At 44.5% G+C, this 21,988-nt stretch overlaps 1 non-coding gene and 1 pseudogene across 1 annotated transcript; one reads left to right on the plus strand and one right to left on the minus strand.

The window, feature by feature from the left end:
• Positions 1–16,185: 16,185 nt before the first annotated feature.
• On the minus strand, positions 16,186–16,292 carry LOC123928151. Its single transcript, XR_006815628.1, has one exon. It is a non-coding gene; the product is annotated as a U6 spliceosomal RNA (small nuclear RNA).
• Positions 16,293–16,708: 416 nt separating this feature from the next.
• Positions 16,709–17,084, plus strand: LOC123926322 (annotated as a pseudogene).
• The last annotated feature ends 4,904 nt before the right edge of the window (positions 17,085–21,988 follow it).

A 21,988-nucleotide genomic window follows, 5' to 3' on the forward strand; every position in this document is an offset into this window, starting at 1 on the left:
TTGAAGATAGAATAGGAATTATTGGGTGTGAGGAACAGAAGGAAAGAGATTTTAAAAGAGGTGAAATGGCCCAGTGGACCAGAGGGACACCAGCAAGAGAACCAACATACATATTTTGCGAGCACTGCAACTTTGGTTTAACTCCATCTTTTGTTCTGTCGGCAATGTGAGAGATTAATGCACTCAATTAGTCTGTGTTTTTGGACACACAAAGAACAAAAATGTACTTTTGTGACATCAGTAATTGAAAGGCAGTGTGGATGGAGTTTTACAGTGCAGGGTTTTGTATATTATTGAAGCCACACTGGTATGCATTCCAAAGAGAGTGTTACAACTTTAGGGTGTTAGCAGTGGTCCCCATGGTAACCATGAACAAAATAGCTACAGCATACACACAAAAGGAAATGAGAAGAAACCAAACGTTTCACTACAAAAAATTAACTATGCACAGAAGACAGCAGTACAGGAACTGAGGAGCAATGAGGCTATCAGGCATATAAAATATAAATAACAAAATAAGAGAATTAAGTCCCTTCTTATCACTAATTACATTAAATGTAGATGGATTAAACTCTCCACTTGAAAGACAGAGACTTGCAGAATGGATAAAAACACAGGATCCAACCATATGCTGTCTCCAAGAGACTCACTTTGGACTCAGATAGGTTGAAAGTGAAAAGATGGACAAAGATATTCAGTGCAAACAGCAAAAGAGAAGACAGCAAGGATGGCTACAACATCAGACTTGAAATCAAAATAGACTTTAACTTAAGGTTACACAGCCCATTAGCGAGAGAGAGAGGTGGTCCTGGAGACAACTTGTCCCAGAAGGCATTCACCTGCTCAGAGACACTTTTGAATTAAAAATTACAGAGAATTCTCTGCAAAAGAAGCTTCACTCTCACTCACACCAGGCAGACCAGCCAGCATGGTCCACAGTCCATCTTGCCCTGGGCAAGCAGGAAAGGGGCTCCCTCATTACTTCCCTGGCCCCTTCCATCCTTCCTCATGAGTGGACAGATGATGTCTCAGCAGATGTATCCAGCTGGGCCCTGCTGGAGACCTCTCCCAGGGGATCCTGGGGTTCCTTACACTCCCAACTGATAGTTGGCCCTGCCTCGTCCTCTGGACCTGCCTCACTGCTGGTCTGAAAGCAACAATGGTAACTCCAAGAGTGTGACAGATGATGAGGCCATTCGTGGTGGTCCAGCCCAAACCCCGCATGTTACAGGGGAGGACACAGAGGCCCAGGAGAGGAGGAGAATTCCAAGGGAACACTCTTCCCCTACACCCTGGCCTCACTGCCTACACCACAAGCCGTGGTCCTTATAGCCCTGGGTGGGACCATGGACCATCCTGAAAACAACACTTACACGCTGATGACCCCTCCCCCCTGAACAGTGTCGCCCTTCACCACAAGGGGCACCCATCCACTGTCCTACTGAAATGTCAGACAGTGGAGGGCCAGGCAGCAGTTCAGGGCCGGTGGTGGGGGGTGTTGTCCATGGTCATCTGCTGCCCAGTCAGAGATAGGAACGGCCCCTGTCTCCCCACTTCCCAAGACAGAAGCTGCAGAATTTGTGGTCTGTTCTAATCCCTTGTTCCTGGGAAGCTGGCGTTCTGGGAGTGCCACCCTGGTTACAGATGGGGGAAGAGGGCTCAGGGAGGCCTGGCCCCTGCACCCTCACAACTGGCCAGCAGTGAAGAGGGCGGGGGCCTGGTTTCCTGGAGGTCAGCCTACTGCCCTGTGCCCCCCCCCCACACTGCAGCTCTTTCGGAGAGGACAACATTCTGCCGAGTAAGGGGAGCCTGGACAACAGATGTAAGCAAATCTGGTTTGCTTCCTAATGAGGCGGGGGTGCTGGTGAAGGCCCAGCAGCTGGAGGTGCCCCGGAGCCCAGCGTCCTCCTCTGTTCCCCCTGAGTGTCCTCAGTGTGTGTCTCAGTGGACCCTGATGTCCCAATGCAGCCGCCCCCGCTGGGCCATAGGGCCCCTCTCAGGACAGGCTGTTGCAGGGTCCATGGCGAGCCCTGTTGATGCTCCGTTTCAGGGCCCCAAGCTGTGTCACAGGACTGACTCTTGGGGGGTGAGCATAAGGCTTTTAAGCTAGGAAATTGGTGTCCATGAATGGGGGTGGTGTCAGTGAGGAAGAAGAGGAGGGTGACTGTCAGTGGGGGGCCCACTGTCTCTGGCTGGACACTGACAACTTCATTTTCCTGTCTGTCCCTTCCTTGCACCCACAGGGCTCAGAAGCTGTGGTTGGGCAGGGAGAGGCCAACCCCTTGCTGGGGTCCCATGGGAATGTTTTGTGGGGCTGGCCTGAGCCCAGACTCCCTGCCTCCAGGGCACCTCACAGCTCCCCAGCTCTGTGTTGCTGTCCCCGCTTGCCAGCTCTCTCTGTCCCTATCCAGTTCTCCTCCTTTCCAGCCCCTGGACCAGACAGGCAGGCATGTTCCCGCAGACCGGAGAGGAGCATCTCACCACGTTTAGTCCCAACACACTTTCAGGCTGAACCACCTGCAGTGAGTCTGCTACTGGAAATCCAAACCCCCAAACCACTCCCCCATTTGACACTCCCTCTCTTGAGTCCTCTTTGTGGGATGTTCTCCCAGTGTCTCCTTAGCGGATGACGTTAGAGCAGCATCTGCCAATATTCAAAATGCACATACCCTTTGCCCCAGCAAGTTCACTTCTGGGAGTCATTCATTCTGAAATACTCAAGGGTGTGTTTTCATGTCTGTAAGGATGTCCACATTATTTGTAAAAATCTAAGAGCAAAAATTTGAGATAATCTAATATTCAATCAATCTCTGGATTGATTAATCGATCCAAAATGAGTGTGGTCCCCGTGCACTGGCTCAGGAAGCTATCCGTCATATATTTTTGAATAAAAAAACACTTCATGAAAAATATGAATCGCCTGCTGCTACTTTACATAAAAATCAAATGTGCACAGCTAACCCTCTTGAAGGCTGAGCGCTCGTACTGGGGGACCCATGGGGATATCCTTCATGGATCTGAGATCCTCTGACAGCATGAACTAGCTAAGGCTACTGGGCACAAAGTTACCTTCCCTCTCAGCTGCTCCAGGGTGTCAACCACCATCCCTCCTTCTCCCCCGCAGCCTGAATTTTGCCTCTCCACGGGAGCCTTCGTGTCGATGTACAACACTGTGTTACGTCTCCAGTCTCGAAACAGCGACATCAGGAACAAAACTAACCCTCTTAGGCTACTTAAGCTTCCTTTTAGAGGAAAATGCCTCAAGAGCTACCATCTTTGCCATCTCTAATATTTCGCTCTCAACCCAGACTTCACGCCCTCGCTTCCACCTCAGCTGGTCTTGTCCAGCTCACCAGCGATCTCCGTACTGGGCTAAGGGGCCACTCTCAGTGACACTTGGCCTGTGGGCATTTGGCATAGCTGATGGCTTCTCTTGAAACCTTTCCTGGCTTTCCTTCTCCCTAGGTGCTCCTCTTCAGTCTCCTTGTTGGCTCCTTCTTGGTCCCTCGACCTGTAGACTTGGTCCTGTTCCCGGCTCTGTCCTTTGCTCTCTTCTCCTAATCCCCTCTCCCTTTCTTGGGAACCTCACCAGACTCCCTCGACCTCCACATGCCCTTGGTATGCTGATGGCTTGCAAACTGACCTCTGAGCTTGGCCTGTCCCTGAACTCCAGGCTGGTGCGTCCACCACCATTTGGCGTCTCCACTGCGTGTCCAGCAGCGTCTCATAATTCACATGTCCCCAACTGATGTCTCATTTCCTTGGCCTGTCCCTCCCTTGTCTCAGTGCAGGCAATACCATCCATCCTCCCAGGACTCAGGCCAGAAACCTTTGGTCAGTCTGGACCCCTCAAGTCCTCTTGCACCCGTGTCACATCTGTCCACAAAACTTCTGGCCCTCCTTTGAAAGAATTCTGGAACTTGACCACTTCTCATCACCTCCCTGGGCCACTCCTGGGCCCCACAACCCCATCACATCATGGAGGATCAAAATAGCCCCTAGCTGTTCTTTCTACTTCCTTCCACTTTCTGCAAGACTCTGTTCCTTCTGGCGATCTCGTGTGATTCCATTAGGCTTGTCAGATCATGTCCTTCCTCTGCTCGGAAACTTTCAATGCTCTCACTAGAGAAAAATGTGGAGTCCTTACAGTGAACTGCCCAGCCCTACATCTACGGAGATCCGCACCCCAACCTCCTCACTGACCTCATGACCACTCTTCTCCTGCTCCCTCTGCTCCTACCACACAGGACTTCCTGCTTTTCTTGAACCTGCCAAGTCCATACCTGGTCCTGGGTCCTTGTGCCTGCTGCTCCTCTGCCCGAGTTCCTCCTCCCCAGACATCCTCAGGGCTCACATCTCTGTGCAGGATCACCAAGCCATGGACAACATGCCTGGCTCTTGTATAAAGTTCTGCAGGCTCCCGAGAGTCCTCCTCAGAAGGAAGTCTATATCTCTGCTCAGAGTGAAGAGAAGACAGAGGGCAGCATGATCCTTTCTAGAATTTTCTCTTTTTAGATACTATGTTTGCCCCTTCTGAATATTTTCATGGAAACATGGAACCTTCTAATGGTGCCTTAAGTCAGGCAAGAAAGTGGTGACTGGATGTGACCAATGGCCACAAGTTCTGGCCTGAGGATGTCAAGAGAAGGATCAGAGTCTACCTCCCACTCTGAAGGGCCGCCATCTTGCTGGCAGAGGTCCTGCTGAAGGGGAACCCAGCCTCCAGCAACCACGAGATGCCCTGAGTCAATGTGCGCTGCTGGACCAGTCAGAAACATGCCATCCCTGCCTTTCGGGAGGACAGGAGCAGTGTGTGCCCCTGCACTTCCCACAGAATGGGGACAGAGGAACCTGTCTCTGTGTGTCCTGAAACTCCCTACTCCCTGCGATTTAAAAAAATCAATTGAAGTTGTATCTGAGGCTGAGCAGGGAGGCATCCATCATCTAAACATACCCCCAAATGTTAATAATGAGTATCTTAGATGAGAGGACGTGGAGAGCTAATCAGGGAGAAGCTTAATACTTTACATTTCTGTGCTGTTTGAATTATTTGTTTGTTTTTCCCAGCGAGTGTATATGATTTTGGCACTATAGATGTGTATTATTTATGTGTGTGTGCATCTTTGTGTGCGTGTATTAATGTGTGTGCACGTGCACCTGTGTGTGAGTGTGTGTGTGTGTGTGTGTGTGCGTGCTCATGTGTGTCTCACCTCAGGAGTGAGAGCTATTCACAAGAGAAAGGGATTCCTCAGTGTACAAAAGGATTGGCCAGAGGCTCCTTTGAAGTGCTCTGCTCTCCAGGGGCCCACACAAAAGGATTTTGATTTATAAACACTTTCCCTTCCTGGTCTGAGGCAGCTCTTCAGCAAGTGGTCAGATCATTTTTCAAGCTCTATCCAGTTGAATGAGCATGTCTCCCGGTTGCCAACATGGGCGGAGCTCTGTGCCTGGCACCATGGGGCAAGGGAGGGCTGTGTCCAGAAGGGGCGAGGGACGTGGGGCAAGGAAGGTCTGTGTCCAAGAGGAAGCTGGTTCCGGCTGCTCTCACAGAGCAGGCTCTGGAAGAACTCAGAGGCAGTTGCCAGGGGTGACCAGCAAGACCCTCTGAATTGTCCATCAGTCCAGCCAGGAGTTCAGACACAAAGAGGGTCTCTGGTCTCCCGGGGGTGTTGGGGAAGCCAAAGGCCCTGCTGTAGTCAGAGCAGGTGGGGGTTATGGCAAGGGAGGAGCAGCCACTCTGCTTGGTTGGTTCTCTGTTACCAACACCAGGACTGTGGAAGACCCAAGTGGGGAATTCCCAAGTGGGGAATGTGGTGTGCTGGGTGAACATTTTTGGAAACAATGATAAAAAGAAGTTAGCAGTATCTTATTGTGTAAGACTGATGAATCACAGACCTGTACCCCTGAAACAAATAATACATTATATGTTAATGAAAAAAAAAAGTTAGCAGTAGCTTGCTAAAACACATCTCAATTACACCTGGAGAGGGCAGGAAGGAGTTGGGTGACATTCTCAGCTCTCAAAACCCCAATCAGCCCTGTGCAGCTAGCTTCGACTGTAGATCCCTTCACCCCCCCTGATGTAGAACCTGTCTGAGTCTCTGCCATTGGGCGGTCTGAAATCTTAGGACAGGATTGTAGTTATATTGAATTTTTATTTTAGTGTTCCTGCCCGAAATGAGTTTCCCTATTGATAAAACGTTTTTAAACAAGATATATTTCTTTTGAAGCGAGAAACCGAGGCACATGTACACACCTAAGATGATGAAGATCGCAGTGCCTGCCTCGTTGGGTTGTTGGGAGGATGACGTGATGCCACGCCCACAGCATGGTGCCTGGCGCACGGGGATCGTAGCTGTGTGAGCAGGGCCCTTGCTGTTGCACATTGAGGGTCTGCATGGGATTTTTGCTGTAGGACCTCCACATCCTGGCTGACTCACCAGTAAGATCAGAACTACATGCTCTTCCCAGACTAAAAGCAGGATGACCTCTTAACACCACTTCATTTCTGTAATCTTCACTGTTGGGGCTCTGTTGTGCCGGTAAGGTTTGATGTTGATAGTACAGGAGGGCAGGAGGGTGGTTTGGAACACCCCCTTCCTTTCTCTATGATTCAATACCTTCCTTTGTTCATGCATCTAGGAAACACCATGCAGCCCTCCCCTTATTCCCATTCTACCAATGAAGTAATTGAGCTCCGCCACCTCATCTATTTGCAGCCTTAATCCCTGTCTGTGCAAGCACAGTGGGCTCTCCCCTTGCCTTGAATGCAGTATCAAGGATCCAAGGATTTGCATGGGAAACCAAGATTCTCTGGTTTGGGGCAGTTGGAAACAACTGGCTTACTTGAACAGACTGACTTTTTTCTGGATCATTGCTGGCAAATCAATATTTGATTGTGTCACCCACTGCGGTGCTCATCTCCTTGCCCCACCATCTCCCCACACCCCCCTCCCCCACCACCTCCCTTAAGAAGTGGCAGAGCAGATCAATGATCTTGAAAAAAATCTAGATAAAAGTGTCTCAAGTAAACCTGAGGGGAGGAGATGTGCGGGCGGCTCTCGAGGAGTCCATAAATCTGAAGCTGATGAATTACCTGGACAGGTGCCTCTGCCACCAGCATCCTGGCTCAGGACGGGAGTGGCATTAATTAGTTCTCTGGCGCTGGTTATCTGGAGTAGGCTACTTCATTTTTCTCATTTATTGCTATTAGATTTCAGGAAGGTGCTTGCTAAATCCCCCCATCACTCCCTTATCTAAATATTAGGTATATTTGGTGAGGGCTGAGCATGCCCTGCAGGAAGGAAGACTCGGTCCCTGAAGCACTTGCTGGAGGGTTCTCCCTGTGAGTGTGATGGGTGACGGCAGGATAGCCAGTCATTCATAACTGTCATCCCCATCATTGGTGCCATAAATTCTCCTCCCTTTCCCTTCCCTGCTCTATGGATGGAATGTCCAACTCAAGGCAGGGGAAGTAAGCTGCTGCTAAGAATGATTCCTGCCTAGAAAGGGGACAGGGAGGGCAAGGGGAGGCTGCCCAGGAAGGCCCTCTCCCTGTGTCCAATTTTAACCTCCTCCTTACTGTGTGTTCTGTTGCAGTCAGAGCCTCAACAGGAACCCACCAGGCTCCAAACAGCAACAGATGCCACGGTGTTCTTTCCTTATCAAATTGCCCCAGATCCCCTGGCCCTAGAGGGTGCAAAGTTACAAGTCAAAATCAGATGGCTTTTCTCCTGGACATAGGCTTTTCTGAGTAATTCGCCTTTCCCCCCAAACAGCCAAGTACCTGGTTCTGAGCACTACTGAGAGTCACACACTAAGACTCCACATAATAGTGGCTTATGCAAGACAGAATCCCATTATTCCCTCACACACCAGTTCTAGAGTTGGCTACTGGGGCCTCGTGAGGTGGCTCCACAGTCTTGGGGATCCAGCCTGCTTCCACCTTTGTCTTGTCATTCCTCATTTGTTGGCCTTATTAATTTTATGAAATATGGCACAACTCCCATCCACATTCCCTCCAATAGGAAGAGAGAGTAAGAGGTTATACAAAGTATGCCCTTTCCCTTTAAGGACACGGACTGTGACTGGCATGTAGGAATGCTCACGTATCATTGGCAGAAGTCAGTCCCATGGCTGCACCGTGCTGCAGGGAAAGCTGGAAAATGTAGTTTTTATTTTATGCAGTTGAACTTGAGGTTCTATAACTAAGGGAAGAAGTGGGGAATATGTGGGTATGGACAGGGTGGGTGGGAAATGGCTGGCCATACAAGGGATAGGTGTAGGGGAGTGTTTTGGGAACTGGCGTGGGGCTGGCTGTGGGGAGGGGAAAGACTTGGGTTCCTTTTCCTGTCTTTTCTAGCTTTCTGCCTTCCTGGGGCCTTATTTTTCCTCCTTTGACCTTTCTCAATATTGATCATGGTATATGGTTCCTTTCCTATTTTAATTTGGATCTTCTTTTTTTTTTCCATTTTATTTATTTTTTCAGCGTAACAGTATTCATTCTTTTTGTACAACACCCAGTGCTCCATGCAAAACGTGCCCTCCCCATTACCCACCACCTGTTCCCCCAAACTCCCACCCCTGACCCTTCAAAACCCTCAGGTTGTTTTTCTCCTATCCCCCTACCCCCCCATGTTGCTTCTCCATGTCCTCATATCAGGGAGATCATATGATAGTTGTCTTTCTCCGATTGACTTATTTCACTAAGCATGATACGCTCTAGTTCCATCCACGTCGTCGCAAATGGCATGATTTCATTTCTTTTGATGGCTGCATAGTATTCCATTGTGTATATATACCACATCTTCTTGATCCATTCATCTGTTGATGGACATCTAGGTTCTTTCCATAGTCTGGCTATTGTAGACATTGCTGCTATAAACATTCGGGTACACGTGCCCCTTCGGATCACTATGTTTGTATCTTTAGGGTAAATACCCAGTAGTGCAATTGCTGGGTCATAGGGTAGTTCTATTTTCAACATTTTGAGGAACCTCCATGCTGTTTTCCAGAGTGGTTGCACCAGCTTGCATTCCCACCAACAGTGGAGGAGGGTTCCCCTTTCTCCACATCCTCTCCAGCATCTGTCATTTCCTGACTTGTTAATTTTAGCCATTCTGACTGGTGGGAGGTGATATCTCATTGTGGTTTTGATTTGTATTTCCCTGATGCCGAGTGACGTGGAGCAATTTTTCATGTGTCTGTTGGCCATCTGGATGTCTTCTTTGCAGAAATGTCTGTTCATGTCCTCTGCCCATTTCTTGATTGGATTGTTTGTTCTTTGGGTGTTGAGTTTGCTAAGTTCCTTATAGATTTTGGATACTAGCCCTTTATCTGATATGTCGTTTGCAAATATCTTCTCCCATTCTGTCAGTTGTCTTTTGGTTTTGTGAACTGTTTCCTTTGCTGTGCAAAAGCTTTTGATCTTGATGAAATCCCAATAGTTCATTTTTGCCCTTGCTTCCCTTGCCTTTGCCGTTGTTCCTAGGAAGATGTTGCTACGGCTGAGGTCGAAGAGGTTGCTGCCTGCATTCTCCTCAAGGATTTTGATGGATTCCTTTCTCACATTGAGGTCCTTCATCCATTTGGAGTCTATTTTCGTGTGTGGTGTAAGGAAGTGGCCCAATTTCATTTTTCTGCATGTGGCTGTCCAATTTTCCCAGTACCATTTATTGAAGAGGCTGTCTTTTTTCCATTGGACATTCTTTCCTGCTTTGTCGAAGATTAGTTGACCATAGAGTTGAGGGTCGATTTCTGGGCTCTCTATTCTGTTCCACTGATCTATGTGTCTGTTTTTGTGCCAGTACCATGCTGTCTTGATGATGACAGCTTTGTAATAGAGCTTGAAGTCCGGAATTGTGATGCCACCAACTTTGGCTTTGTTCTTCAATATTCCTTTGGCTATTCGAGGTCTTTTCTGGTTCCATATAAATTTGAGGATTATTTGTTCCATTTCTTTGAAAAAAATGGATGGTATTTTGATAGGGATTGCATTAAATGTGTAGATTGCTTTAGGTAGCATAGACATTTTCACAATATTTATTCTTCCAATCCAGGAGCATGGAACATTTTTCCATTTTTTTGTGTCTTCTTCAATTTCTTTCATGAGTACTTTATAATTTTCTGTGTATAGATTCTTAGCCTCTTTGGTTAGGTTTATTCCTAGGTATCTTATAGTTTTGGGTACAATTATAAATGGGATTGACTCCTTAATTTCTCTTTCTTCAGTCTTGTTGTTGGTGTACAGAAATGCAACTGATTTCTGTGCATTGATTTTATATCCTGACACTTTACTGAATTCCTGTACAAGTTCTAGCAGTTTTGGAGTGGAGTCTTTTGGGTTTTCCACATATAGTATCATATCATCTGCGAAGAGTGATAGTTTGACTTCTTCTTTACCAATTTGGATGCCTTTAATTTCTTTTTGTTGTCTGATTGCTGAGGCTAGGACTTCTAGTACTATGTTGAATAGCAGTGGTGATAATGGACATCCCTGCCGTGTTCCTGACCTTAACGGAAAAGCTTTCAGTTTTTCTCCATTGAGAATGATATTTGCGGTGGGTTTTTCATAGATGGCTTTGATAATATTGAGGTATGTGCCCTCTATCCCTACACTTTGAAGAGTTTTGATCAGGAAGGGATGCTGTACTTTGTCAAATGCTTTTTCAGCATCTATTGAGAGTATCATATGGTTCTTGTTCTTTCTTTTATTAATGTGTTGTATCACATTGATTGATTTGCGGATGTTGAACCAACCCTGCAGCCCTGGAATAAATCCCACTTGATCGTGGTGAATAATCCTTTTAATGTACTGTTGAATCCTATTGGCTAGTATTTTGGCGAGAATTTTTGCGTCTGTGTTCATCAAGGATATTGGTCTGTAGTTCTCTTTTTTGGTGGGATCCTTGTCTGGTTTTGGGATCAAGGTGATGCTGGCCTCATAAAATGAGTTTGGAAGTTTTCCTTCCATTTCTATTTTTTGGAACAGTTTCAGGAGAATAGGAATGAGTTCTTCTTTAAATGTTTGGTAGAATTCCCCTGGGAAGCCGTCTGGCCCTGGGCTTTTGTTTGTTTGGAGATTTTTGATGACTGTTTCAATCTCCTTACTGCTTATGGGCCTGTTCAGGTTTTCTATTTCTTCCTGGTTCAGTTGTGGTAGTTTATATGCCTCTAGGAATGCATCCATTTCTTCCAGATTGTCCAATTTGTTGGCGTAGAGTTGCTCATAGTATGTTCTTATAATTGTCTGTATTTCTTTGGTGTTAGTTGTGATCTCTCCTCTTTCATTCATGATTTTATTGATTTGGGTCCTTTCTCTTTTCTTTTTGATGAGTCTGGCCAGGGGTTTATCAATCTTATTGATTCTTTCAAAGAACCAGCTCCTAGTTTCATTGATTTTTTCTATTGTTTTTTTGGTTTCTATTTCATTGATTTCTGCTCTGATCTTTATGATTTCTCTTCTCCTGCTGGGTTTAGGGTTTCTTTCTTGTTCTTTCTCCAGCTCCTTTACGTGTAGGGTTAGGTTGTGTACTTGAGACCTTTCTTGTTTCTTGAGAAAGGCTTGTACCGCTATATATTTTCCTCTCAGGACTGCCTTTGCTGTGTCCCACAGATTTTGAACTGTTGTGTTTTCATTATCATTTGTTTCCATGAATGTTTTCAATTCTTCTTTAATTTCCTGGTTAACCCATTCATTCTTTAGAAGGATGCTGTTTAGTCTCCATGTATTTGGGTTCTTTCCAGCTTTCCTCTTGTGATTGAGTTCTAGCTTCAGAGCATTGTGGTCTGAAAATATGCAGGGAATAATCCTAATCTTTTGATACCGGTTGAGACCTGATTTGTGACCCAGGATGTGATCTATTCTGGAGAAGGTTCCATGTGCACTAGAGAAGAATGTGTATTCTGTTGCTTTGGGATGAAATGTTCTGAATATATCTGTGATGTCCATCTGGTCCAGTGTGTCATTTAAGGCCTTTATTTCCTTGTTGATCTTTTGCTTGGATGATCTGTCCATTTCAGTGAGGGGAGTGTTAAAGTCCCCTACTATTATTGTATTATTATTGATGTGTTTCTTTGATTTTGTTATTAATTGGTTGATATAGTTGGCTGCTCCCACGTTAGGGGCATAGATATTTAAAATTGTTAGATCTTCTTGTTGGACAGACCCTTTGAGTAGGATATAGTGTCCTTCCTCATCTCTTATTATAGTCTTGGCTTAAAATCTAATTGATCTGATATAAGGATTGCCACCCCAGCTTTCTTCTGATGCCCATTAGCATGGTAAATTGTTTTCCACCCCCTCACTTTAAATCTGGAGGTGTCTTCGTGTCTAAAATGAGTTTCTTGTAGGCAACATACTGATGGGTTTTGTTTTTTTATCCATTTTGATACCCTGTGTCTTTTGATTGGGGCATTTAGCCCATTAACATTCAGGGTAACTATTGAGAGATATGAATTTAGTGCCATTATTAGCCTGTAAGGTGACTGTTACTGTATATTGTCTCTGTACCTTTCTGATCTACTACTTTTTAGGCTCTCTCTTTGCTTAGAGGACCCCTTTCAATATTTCCTGTAGAGCTGGTTTGGTATTTGCAAATTCTTTCAGTTTTTGTTTGTCCTGGAAGCTTTTGATCTCTCCTTCTATTTTCAATGATAGCCTAGCTGGATAGAGTATTCTTGGCTGCATGTTTTTCTCGTTGAGTGCTCTGAATATATCATGCCAGCTCTTTCTGGCCTGCCAGGTCTCTGTGGATAAGTCTGCCGCCAATCTAATATTTTTACCATTGTATGTTACAGACTTCTTTTCTCGGGCAGCTTTCAGGATTTTCTCTTTGTCACTAAGACTTGTCAATTTTACTATTAGGTGACGGGGTGTGGACCTATTCTTGTTGACTTTGAGGGGGGTTCTCTGCATCTCCTGGATTTTAATGCTTGTTCCCTTTGCCATATTAGGGAAATTCTCTCCAATGATTCTCTCCAATAGACCTTCTGCTCCCCTCTCTGTTTCTTCTTCTTCTGGAATCCCAATGATTCTAATGTTGTTTCATCTTATGGTGTCACTTATCTCTCGAATTCTCCCCTCATGGTCCAGTAGCTGTTTGTCCCTCTTTTGCTCGGCTTCCTTATTCTCTGTCATTTGGTCTTCTATATCACTAATTCTTTCTTCTGCCTCATTGATCCTAGCAGTGAGAGCCTCCATTTTTGATTGCACCTCATTAATAGCTTTTTTGATTTCAACTTGGTTAGATTTTAGTTCTTTAATTTCTCCAGAAAGGGCTTTAATATCTCCAGAGAGCGTTTCTCTAATATCTTCCATGCCTTTTTCGAGCCCGGCTAGAATGTTCAGAATCGTCATTCTGAACTCTTGATCTGACATATTACCCATGTCTGTGTTGATTAGGTCCCTAGCCTTCGGTACTGTCTCTTGTTCTTTTGTTTGTGGTGATTTTTTCCGCCTTGTCATTTTGTCCAGATAAGAGGATATGAAGGAGCAAATAAACTACTAAAAGGGTGGCAAAGACCCCAGAAAAATGCTCTGTAACCAAATAGTAAGAGACCCCAAATTGTGGGGTGGAGAAAGGAGATAAAAACAGGTTCTGAAAAAAAAAGAAAAAAAAAAAAAGAAAAAAATTTAAAAAATAAAACAAATTAAAAAATATAAAAAAGAAAGAAAAAATATATATATTTAGATGAACTAGTCAAAAAGCGTTAAAAAAGAAAAGGGTAAAAGTTTTAAAAAATTTAGCAGAAGAAAAAAGAAAAAAGAAAAAAAATTGAAAAAAGAAAAAAAAATTGAAGTAGCCGCAAGACTAAAGAATCATGGGGAGAAAGCCATGAGTTCCGTGCTTTGCTTTCTCCTCCTCTGGAATTGCTCTGCTGGCTTAGGAATTGAACCTGCTTTCTCCTTGATAGATGAACTTCGTCCTGGCTGGATATTTTGTTGATCTTCTGGGGGAGGGGCCTGTTGTAGTGACTCTCAAGTGTCTTTGCCCGAGGCAGGATTGCACCGCCCTTACCGGCGGCCGGACTAAGTAATCGGCTCGGGTTCGCTTTTGGGAGCTTCTGTTCCCTGAACGCTTTCCGTAGAGTTCCGGAGGACGGGAATGAAAATGGCGGCCTCCCAGTCTCCGGCCTGGAGAAGCCGAGAGCCTGGGGCCCCACTCCTCAGTGCGCCCCCAGAGGACAGCACCCAATCACTCCCGTATCCCCAGCCTCTAGCCGCGCTCCAAGCTCACCCAGCCCGCGACCAGTTCAAGGTAACCCCGAGCTGAGAGTTCAGTCCTCGGCTCTGTCTTTGCAGCCGGCTTCTCCGTTCTAATACCTGCGAGCTCTCGGACACTCCGACACCCCCGATCCTTCTGTGACCCTGTGGGGCCTGGGGCCACGCTGACCCCGCGTGGGCTTCACCCCGGTTTAGCCCCTGGAGCAATGTCCCTCAGTGGAGCAGACTTTTAAAAGTCCTGATTTTGTGCTCCGTTCCTCCGCCGCTTGCCGGGAGCCGGCCCCTCCTCCCGCGGTCTATCTTCCCGTCATTTTAGATTCACTTCTCCGCCAGTCCTACCTTTCAGAAAGTGGTTGATTTTCTGTTTCTAGAGTTGCTGTTCTTCTTCTCTCGCTCTCCCGTTGGATTTGTAGGTGTTTGCAATGTTTAGATAAGCTATCGAGCTGATCTCCTGCTACCTGATGTAGTCTCAGGCTGCTACTTCTCCGTCATCTTGACTCCTCCCTAATTTGGATCTTCTAAAGTATCTTCCAGATCATGGAGAATTATGGAACAGCCCTGGGATTCACTAAACCAAATGCAACTATATAGAAATTTAGAGAATTTAATTGTTGGAACCTACTGTGTGCAGACACTCAGCCAAGTGCTGAAGATACAGCCCAGAGTAAAAACAGGTATGTATGGTCCCTTCCATCCTGGAATGTGGGCCACAGCAGGAGAAAAATCACACAAATACCTAGTAAATTACAGCTATGATTTCCACTTCTGGCCAAGATGGAGTCATAAGGACCAGATTTACCCTTCTATGCAGAACAATTAAAAACTGTACAAAAATATATGAAACAATGACTTTTCAGACATTAGCCATCAAGCAGAGAAGACACAATGATTCCTGAAAGATAGGATTGAAAAGGCAAATCCCATGAATATTTCATATTTCACATGTTAAAAAAAGGCTTTTGTTCTTGAGAGATATTCTTTTGAGCTTAAAATTTTAGTCTAAGAGGGTATTCCCCCAGTGTTTCAAAACATTTCTCTACTGTTTCCTCACTTGAATTGTTTCTGAGGGAAATTACACTGTCATCCTTATTTTTGTTCCTCTGCATAATGTGTCTTTCTTTTCCCTCCAGATAGTTTCAAAGCTTTCTCTTCACCATTTTCTAGAACTTTGATCATGACATGACCTAGTGTAGTTTTTTCTATATCTTTTGTGCTTGTGATTTGTTGAGCTTCTTGGACCTGTGGGTTTATACTTTCCATCAAATTTAGAATATTTTTTCAATTTTTTTTTTCTGTCCTGAAGGAATAAGTCACCAGCAGACTGGTGCCACGAGGGATGTTAGATGTCATTTGGGTGGAAGAGAAATGATATGGGATGGATCTCACAAAGAAATGAAGAGTGCTGGAAAGAGAAATTACACAGGCTAACATAAAATAGTTTCTGTTACTATTTGCATCTTTGTATATTGAATATTTGAAGACCAATGACAGCAAGTTAGTGTTGGGTTTATAACATATGGAGAAGTGAAACATATGACCACCATAGCATAAAGCCCTAGAGGGGAGAAATAGAAGTATACTATTACAGAATTCTTTTTTTTTGGGGGGGGGGGTGGAAATTGTAAACTTTTTTATTGGAAAACAAATATACAACTTGGAGCAAATTCAAGACAAATTTTGTCATAAGCATATTTTCTGTATATGGCTAAACAAAATTTTTTTTTTATTCATTTATTTGTTTATTTACAGCATAACAGTGTTCATTGTTTTGGCATCACACCCAGTGCTCCAGGCAAAACGTGCCCTCCCCATTACCCAGCACCTGTTCCCCCAACCTCCCACCCCTGACCCTTCAAAACCCTCAGGTTGCCCCAACCTCCCACCCCTGACCCTTCAAAACCCTCAGGTTGTTTTTCAGAGTCCATAGTCTCTTATGGTTCGCCTCCCCTCCCCAATTTTTAAAAAATGTAGAACACTTCACAAATTTGCATGTCATCCTTACACAGGGGCCGTGCTAATCTTGTCTATATGCTTCCAATTTTAGTGCGTGTGCTGTCAAAGCGAGCACTACTCTTACAGAATTCTTACATTGAATGTGCAGTGATATAATACCACTTGGAGATATACCGCGATAAGTAAGAATATATACTATAAACCCTAAAGTGACCACTAAAATACCAAAACAGAAAGCTAAAGGTCTTAGGGCAACAAAAAAGGATTAAATGGAATCAGGAAAATAATCAGTTATTCATGAAGAAGGCAGAAAAAGAAGATAAACTGAATGGAGAACAGAGGTAAAAAAACAGAAAACAAAGAGCAAGCTTATGGGTAAAAAGCTAACCAAATTAATAATCATGCAAGCTTATGGGTAAAAAGCTAAACAAATTAATAATCATGCAAGCTTATGGGTAAAAAGCTAACCAAATTAATAATAAAATATTAATTAATAATTAAATCTGCTTTCCAACCAGGGCCTGACTGGCTCTTGCAAAGAAGGGTGGCGAGAAGGGCTGTTCTGCTGTCCATGAGGTAGGGATCAGGGAACACACTGACATTTACAAGTGCATCCACGGAGTGCGTTTCAGGAAGCCTGCCCCCCGGGCACTCAAAGAGATCCAGAAATTTGCTATGAAAGAGATGGGAACTCCAGATGTTTACATTGACACCAGGCTCAACAAAGCTGTCTGTGTCAAAGGAATAAGGAATGTTGTATATTGTATCCATATGGTTGTCCAGAAAATGTAATGAGGTTAAAGATTCACCAACAAACTCTACACATTGGTTACCTATGTACCAGTCACCACTTTCAAAAATCTGAAGAGTTAATGTGGATGAGAACCGATTGCTGATTGTCAAATAAAGGTATAAAACTTCAAAAAAAAAATCATGTTAAATGTAAATGGTCTAAATGCCCACATTAAATGTACAGGTAGTCAGATTAGATAAAAATATTAAAAAAACCAGTTTAGATTAGATAAAAAAGCAAGATTCTTGCTCACAAGAAATTCACTTTAAGGCAAAGGAAACAAAAGCAAAAATGAACTTTTGGGACTTCATCAAGATCAAAAGCTTCTGCACAGCAAAGGAAACAGTCAACAAAACAAAGAGGCAACTCACAAAATGGGAGAAAATATTCACAAATGACACTACAGACAAAGTGCTGATATCCAAGATCTATAAAGAACTCCTCAAACTCAACACTCAAAAAAGAGATAATCATGTCAAAAGATGGGCAGAAAACACGAGCAGACACTTCTCCAAAGATGACATACAAATGGCTAACAGACACATGAAAAAATGTTCATCATCATTAGCCATCATGGAGATTCAAATCAAAACTACATTGAGATACCACCTTACACCAGTTAGAATGACCAAAATCAACAAGACAGTAAACAACAGCTGTTCGAGAGGATATGGAAAAAGCGGAACCCTCTTACGCTGTTGGTGGGAATGCAAGTTTGTGTAGCCACTTTGGAAAACAGTGTGGAGATTCCTTAAGAAATTAAAAATAGAGCTACCCTATGACCCTTCAATTGCACTACTGGGTATTTATCCCCAAAATACACACGTAGTGAAAAGAAGGGCCATCCGTACCCCAATATTCATAGCAGCAATGACCATAGTTGCCAAACTGTGGAAAGAGCCAAGATGCCCTTCAACAGATGAATGGATAAAGAAGATATGGTCCATATGTACAATGGAATATTACACCTCCATCAGAAAGGATGAATACCCAACTTTTGTATCAACATGGACGGGACTGGAGGAGATTATGCTGAGTGAAATAAGTCAAGCAGAGAAAGTCAATTATTATATGGTTTCACTTACTTGTGGAGCATAAGGAATAACACAGAGGACATTAGGAGAAGGAAAGAAAAAGTGAATTGGGGGAAATCAGAGGGGGAGATGAACCATGAAAGATGTGGACTCTGTGAAACAAACTGAGGGTTTTGGAGGGGAGGGTGGTTGGGGGTTAGGTGAGCCTGGTGATGGGTATTAAGGAGGGCGCGTATTGCATAAAGAATTGGCTGTGGTGCATAAACAATGAGTCGTGGAATATTGAAAAAATAAAATAAAATTTAAAAAAAGAAATTCACTTTAAATATTGACACAAATAGGTTAAAAGGATAGAAAATGATGTATCATGATAACAATAATCAAGAAAATGATGGCGTGGCTATGTTACTATTAGAGGAAATTTCAGAGCAAAGAATATTACCAGAGATGTTTCATAATGGTAAAGGGGTCAATTTCTCAAGAGAAAATAAAGAGCCCTAAACATTTATGCACCAAAATAAAGCAAATGTGGATAGAACTGCAAAGAGAACTAGGTAAATCCACAGTCATAGTGGAATAGTTCCATATCATTCTCACAATAGTGGAAGAAGTGGACAGAAAGTAAATAAGAAGAGAAAAATTGTTTTTTTTGGTAAATTTTTAAAATATTTCATTTATTTATTCATGAGAGACACAGGGAAGGGGAGGGGGTAGAGGCAGAGGAAGAAGCAGGTTTTCTGCTGAACAGGGAGCTCATGCTGGGCTTGACCCCAGGACCCTGGGATCATGATCTGAGTCAAAGGCAGATGTTTAACTGACTGAGCCACCCAGGCACCCCATAAAAGATTTTTATAATGCTATCAAACAACTTGATGGAAGCCAATTACATTTCTATTTACTGGCAATGAATTATCAGAAAATCAAAGTGAGAAAGTCAATAAGCCCAACAAAAGATATCCAAACCTGGGGCACCTTCATGGCTCATGGGGAACCTGGGTGGCTCAGGCATTAAGTGTCTGCCTTCAGCTCAGGTCATGATCCCCAGGGTCCTGGGATCGAGGCCTCTGTGGGGCTCCCTACTGGGCGGAAGCCTGCTTCTCCTTCTCCCACTCCTCCTGCTTGTGTTCCCTCTCTTGCTGGCTAACTCTATGTCAAATAAATAAACAAAATCTTTTTTTTTTTTTAAAGCCCAGAACCTCTTTTGTGAAAACTATAAAATGTTTCTGAGAGGAATTAGAAATGACTTAAGTGGAAGGAGAGACATACTATCTCCATGGGTTGAAAGACCCATTATTGTCAAAGTATCAATTTTCTTTAAATTGATCTATAGATTGAATATAATTCCAATTTAATCTCAAAACCAGTTTTCAGAAGTTGGCAAATTAATTCTAAAATTCTTATGAAACGCAAAGAATAGCCAAAATGGCTTTAAGAAAGATAAAAGTTGAAGGACTAACTTAAGACCCAGCATAAAGCTACAATAATCGATGTGTGGTATTACATCAGAAAGACAAAGAGACCAGTGAAAGAGAGTGGGGAATGCAGGAACAGACCCACATGTTAAAGACAATTTATTTTTGACAAAAGTACAAAGGCAATTCGGGTGAGAAAGGATCATATTTTCAAGAAATGGTGCTAGAAAAATCAGATATCCCTATTTCAAAAAACAAACTTCAGTGTGTATCTTGTACCATCCACAGAAATGAATGGCCTTCACGAATATTAGCTATTATATTTGGTGGTGTTATTGTGGCTGGTGTAGCCTGAAGGTTATTCGGTGATCTTTAAAGCAGGGATCTTTAGGAGGAAATGCAGGGGACCGATTTCAGCTCTGAAGAAGGGACACCTACCTGTCTTGCGAGCTGCCCTGGCCCCCAGAGGTGTGGGAGACAAGGCTGGGTGAAAGGTAGGTAGAGGCTTCACGGCAGGGACTTCTTTGGGCTGCTGGCCTGAGCCTGAGGCTACTCACCAGCTGTGTGACCTTTATAAATCGAAACTTTAGTGTCCTCATCTGCAAAACAAGCCTGGTAATACTTCTCTGTGTGTTTGCTGTAGAAGATCAATATTCTACAAATACACCAAGCAGGCATCTTGGTATATAACGAGCACCTCAGAAATATGATTTGGCCGTCCCCTCCATCATCCCTTAATTCACCAGGGAATGGATAACCACCACAGATCTGCTTAGATTCATCCCTTGCTTGGATCAACAGCTCCTAGGAGACAGGAACAGGTAATGCTTCTCCTCGGGCCCTGAATCTCTGCATGGAGGAGAGATGCCTGCTGATTGGCTGAGTTCCAGGTGAGCACCAGGGGCTCTGCATGTACACTGGGGGATGTAACTCAGCTTGGGGACCACAAAAGATTTCCTAGAGGAACTGATGTCTCAGCGGAGTCTCTTTCTTTCTTTCTTTCCTTCCTTCCTTCTTTTAAAGATTTATTTATTTGAGAGACAGCAGAGAAAAGAGAATCTCAAGCAGACACCCCTCCGAATGTGAAGCCTGACCCCAGAACTCTGAAATTATGACCTGAACCAAAACCAAGATTCTGATGCTTAACTGACCGAGCCACCCAGGCACTCCCATCAGAGCAGGGTCTTAAAGGAAGTCAGGAAAAATCCAGAGAAGAGGGAAAGTTGTACCAGGCTGAGGGAATAGCATGTGCAAAGAGGTGAGAACCTGGTGTGCTGGAGGAAGAGGGTTGGGATCTGTTCTGTGATGGGGGAGAGGCAAGAGCTAGAATGACCCTTTGCACCCAGCACAGGACCTGGCATATGGTGCACACACATTTACTATTTGTTAATGAACAGCAGAATGAACAAATGGTTAAACAAGAGGTTAGTTGGTTTGTCTGCAGTCTGGAAAACCTATAGGTATTTCTGGAAATACTGGGACCATGGTGGTCATGAAAGGCTTTGAATGTTGGGATGAGCTTATTTTTCATTCCATAGGTGGTAGTATCTCAATGGGTTTGGTCTGCCACAAGGCATGATAAGAAATGACAAGCGAGTCCCTCGGTGCCACTGAGCTCAACATTTAGGAGCATCTGTTGAAAGGGAGAAGGCCCCTGTGGGAAATATTGGCCAATCCCTTATTGGTCATTGATACTTGAGGCCCTAGGGGTTCCCTGGGACCAAAGTCCTGGTGAAGAACAATGAGGGTGAATGCTGTTGTGTCTGTGCTATTGCTCCTCAGCCTGGACTTGAAATGATGTGTCTCTTTTCTCCCTGGAGCCAGAACTTGCTCTTCTTCCCCAAACCACCCCAAAGCAGGAGATGGGTGGCTTCCTTGCCTGGTTCCCTTCTCTGGCAAGGATGGTTGCTCCACTGACTTATACCCTTTCAGGAGGGTTGTGTCCATCTTGACAGGATCCAGCTGGCCTCCTTTCCAAACATCCAGGATGGAGCCTTCATATGCTCGGGAAGTTTCTGCCCTCATGCCATCCTCTCCATATCTTGTCCTTGGGAGGAGAGAGACCGCCTCAAGATGTTGGGCTGATCCCCACTTCTGGTCTTCGTGTTCTCATGTATTTCCCTCCCCTTTTGTGTGCCAGTAGAACATAGCATCATCAGGGGTGTGCCATTCCTGTGACTGTGTGTAGCGTGGTGACTTCTGTCTGCTTCTAGCCTTGATGGGACAAGCTATCAGGTTACCACGTCTGTAACATGGAACTGAGGGGTGGCCTCAGCCAACAGCCAGCAGGGAAAAGAGGCGGTCAGTCCAGCAGACCTCAAGAAACTGAGTCTTCTGGCTACTATCCAAGTGAACTTGGAGAAGGATCATTTCTCCAGGGAGTCCTCAGATGAGACCAGACCCCAGCCCAACACCTCAACTTCTGCTGGTGAGAGACCAGCTGAGTCACACCTGGGCTCCTGACCCATAGAAACCGAGATAAAGAACGTGTGCTGTTTTAGTTGCTAAGTTTTGGGGTACAGGGAGCATGTGCAGGGGCCCAACATTCCTGCTTGGGGGAGGGCAAAATTCA

Source organism: Meles meles, chromosome 1, assembly GCF_922984935.1.
Source record: "Meles meles chromosome 1, mMelMel3.1 paternal haplotype, whole genome shotgun sequence".
In the NCBI taxonomy this organism is placed as follows: domain Eukaryota; kingdom Metazoa; phylum Chordata; class Mammalia; order Carnivora; family Mustelidae; genus Meles; species Meles meles.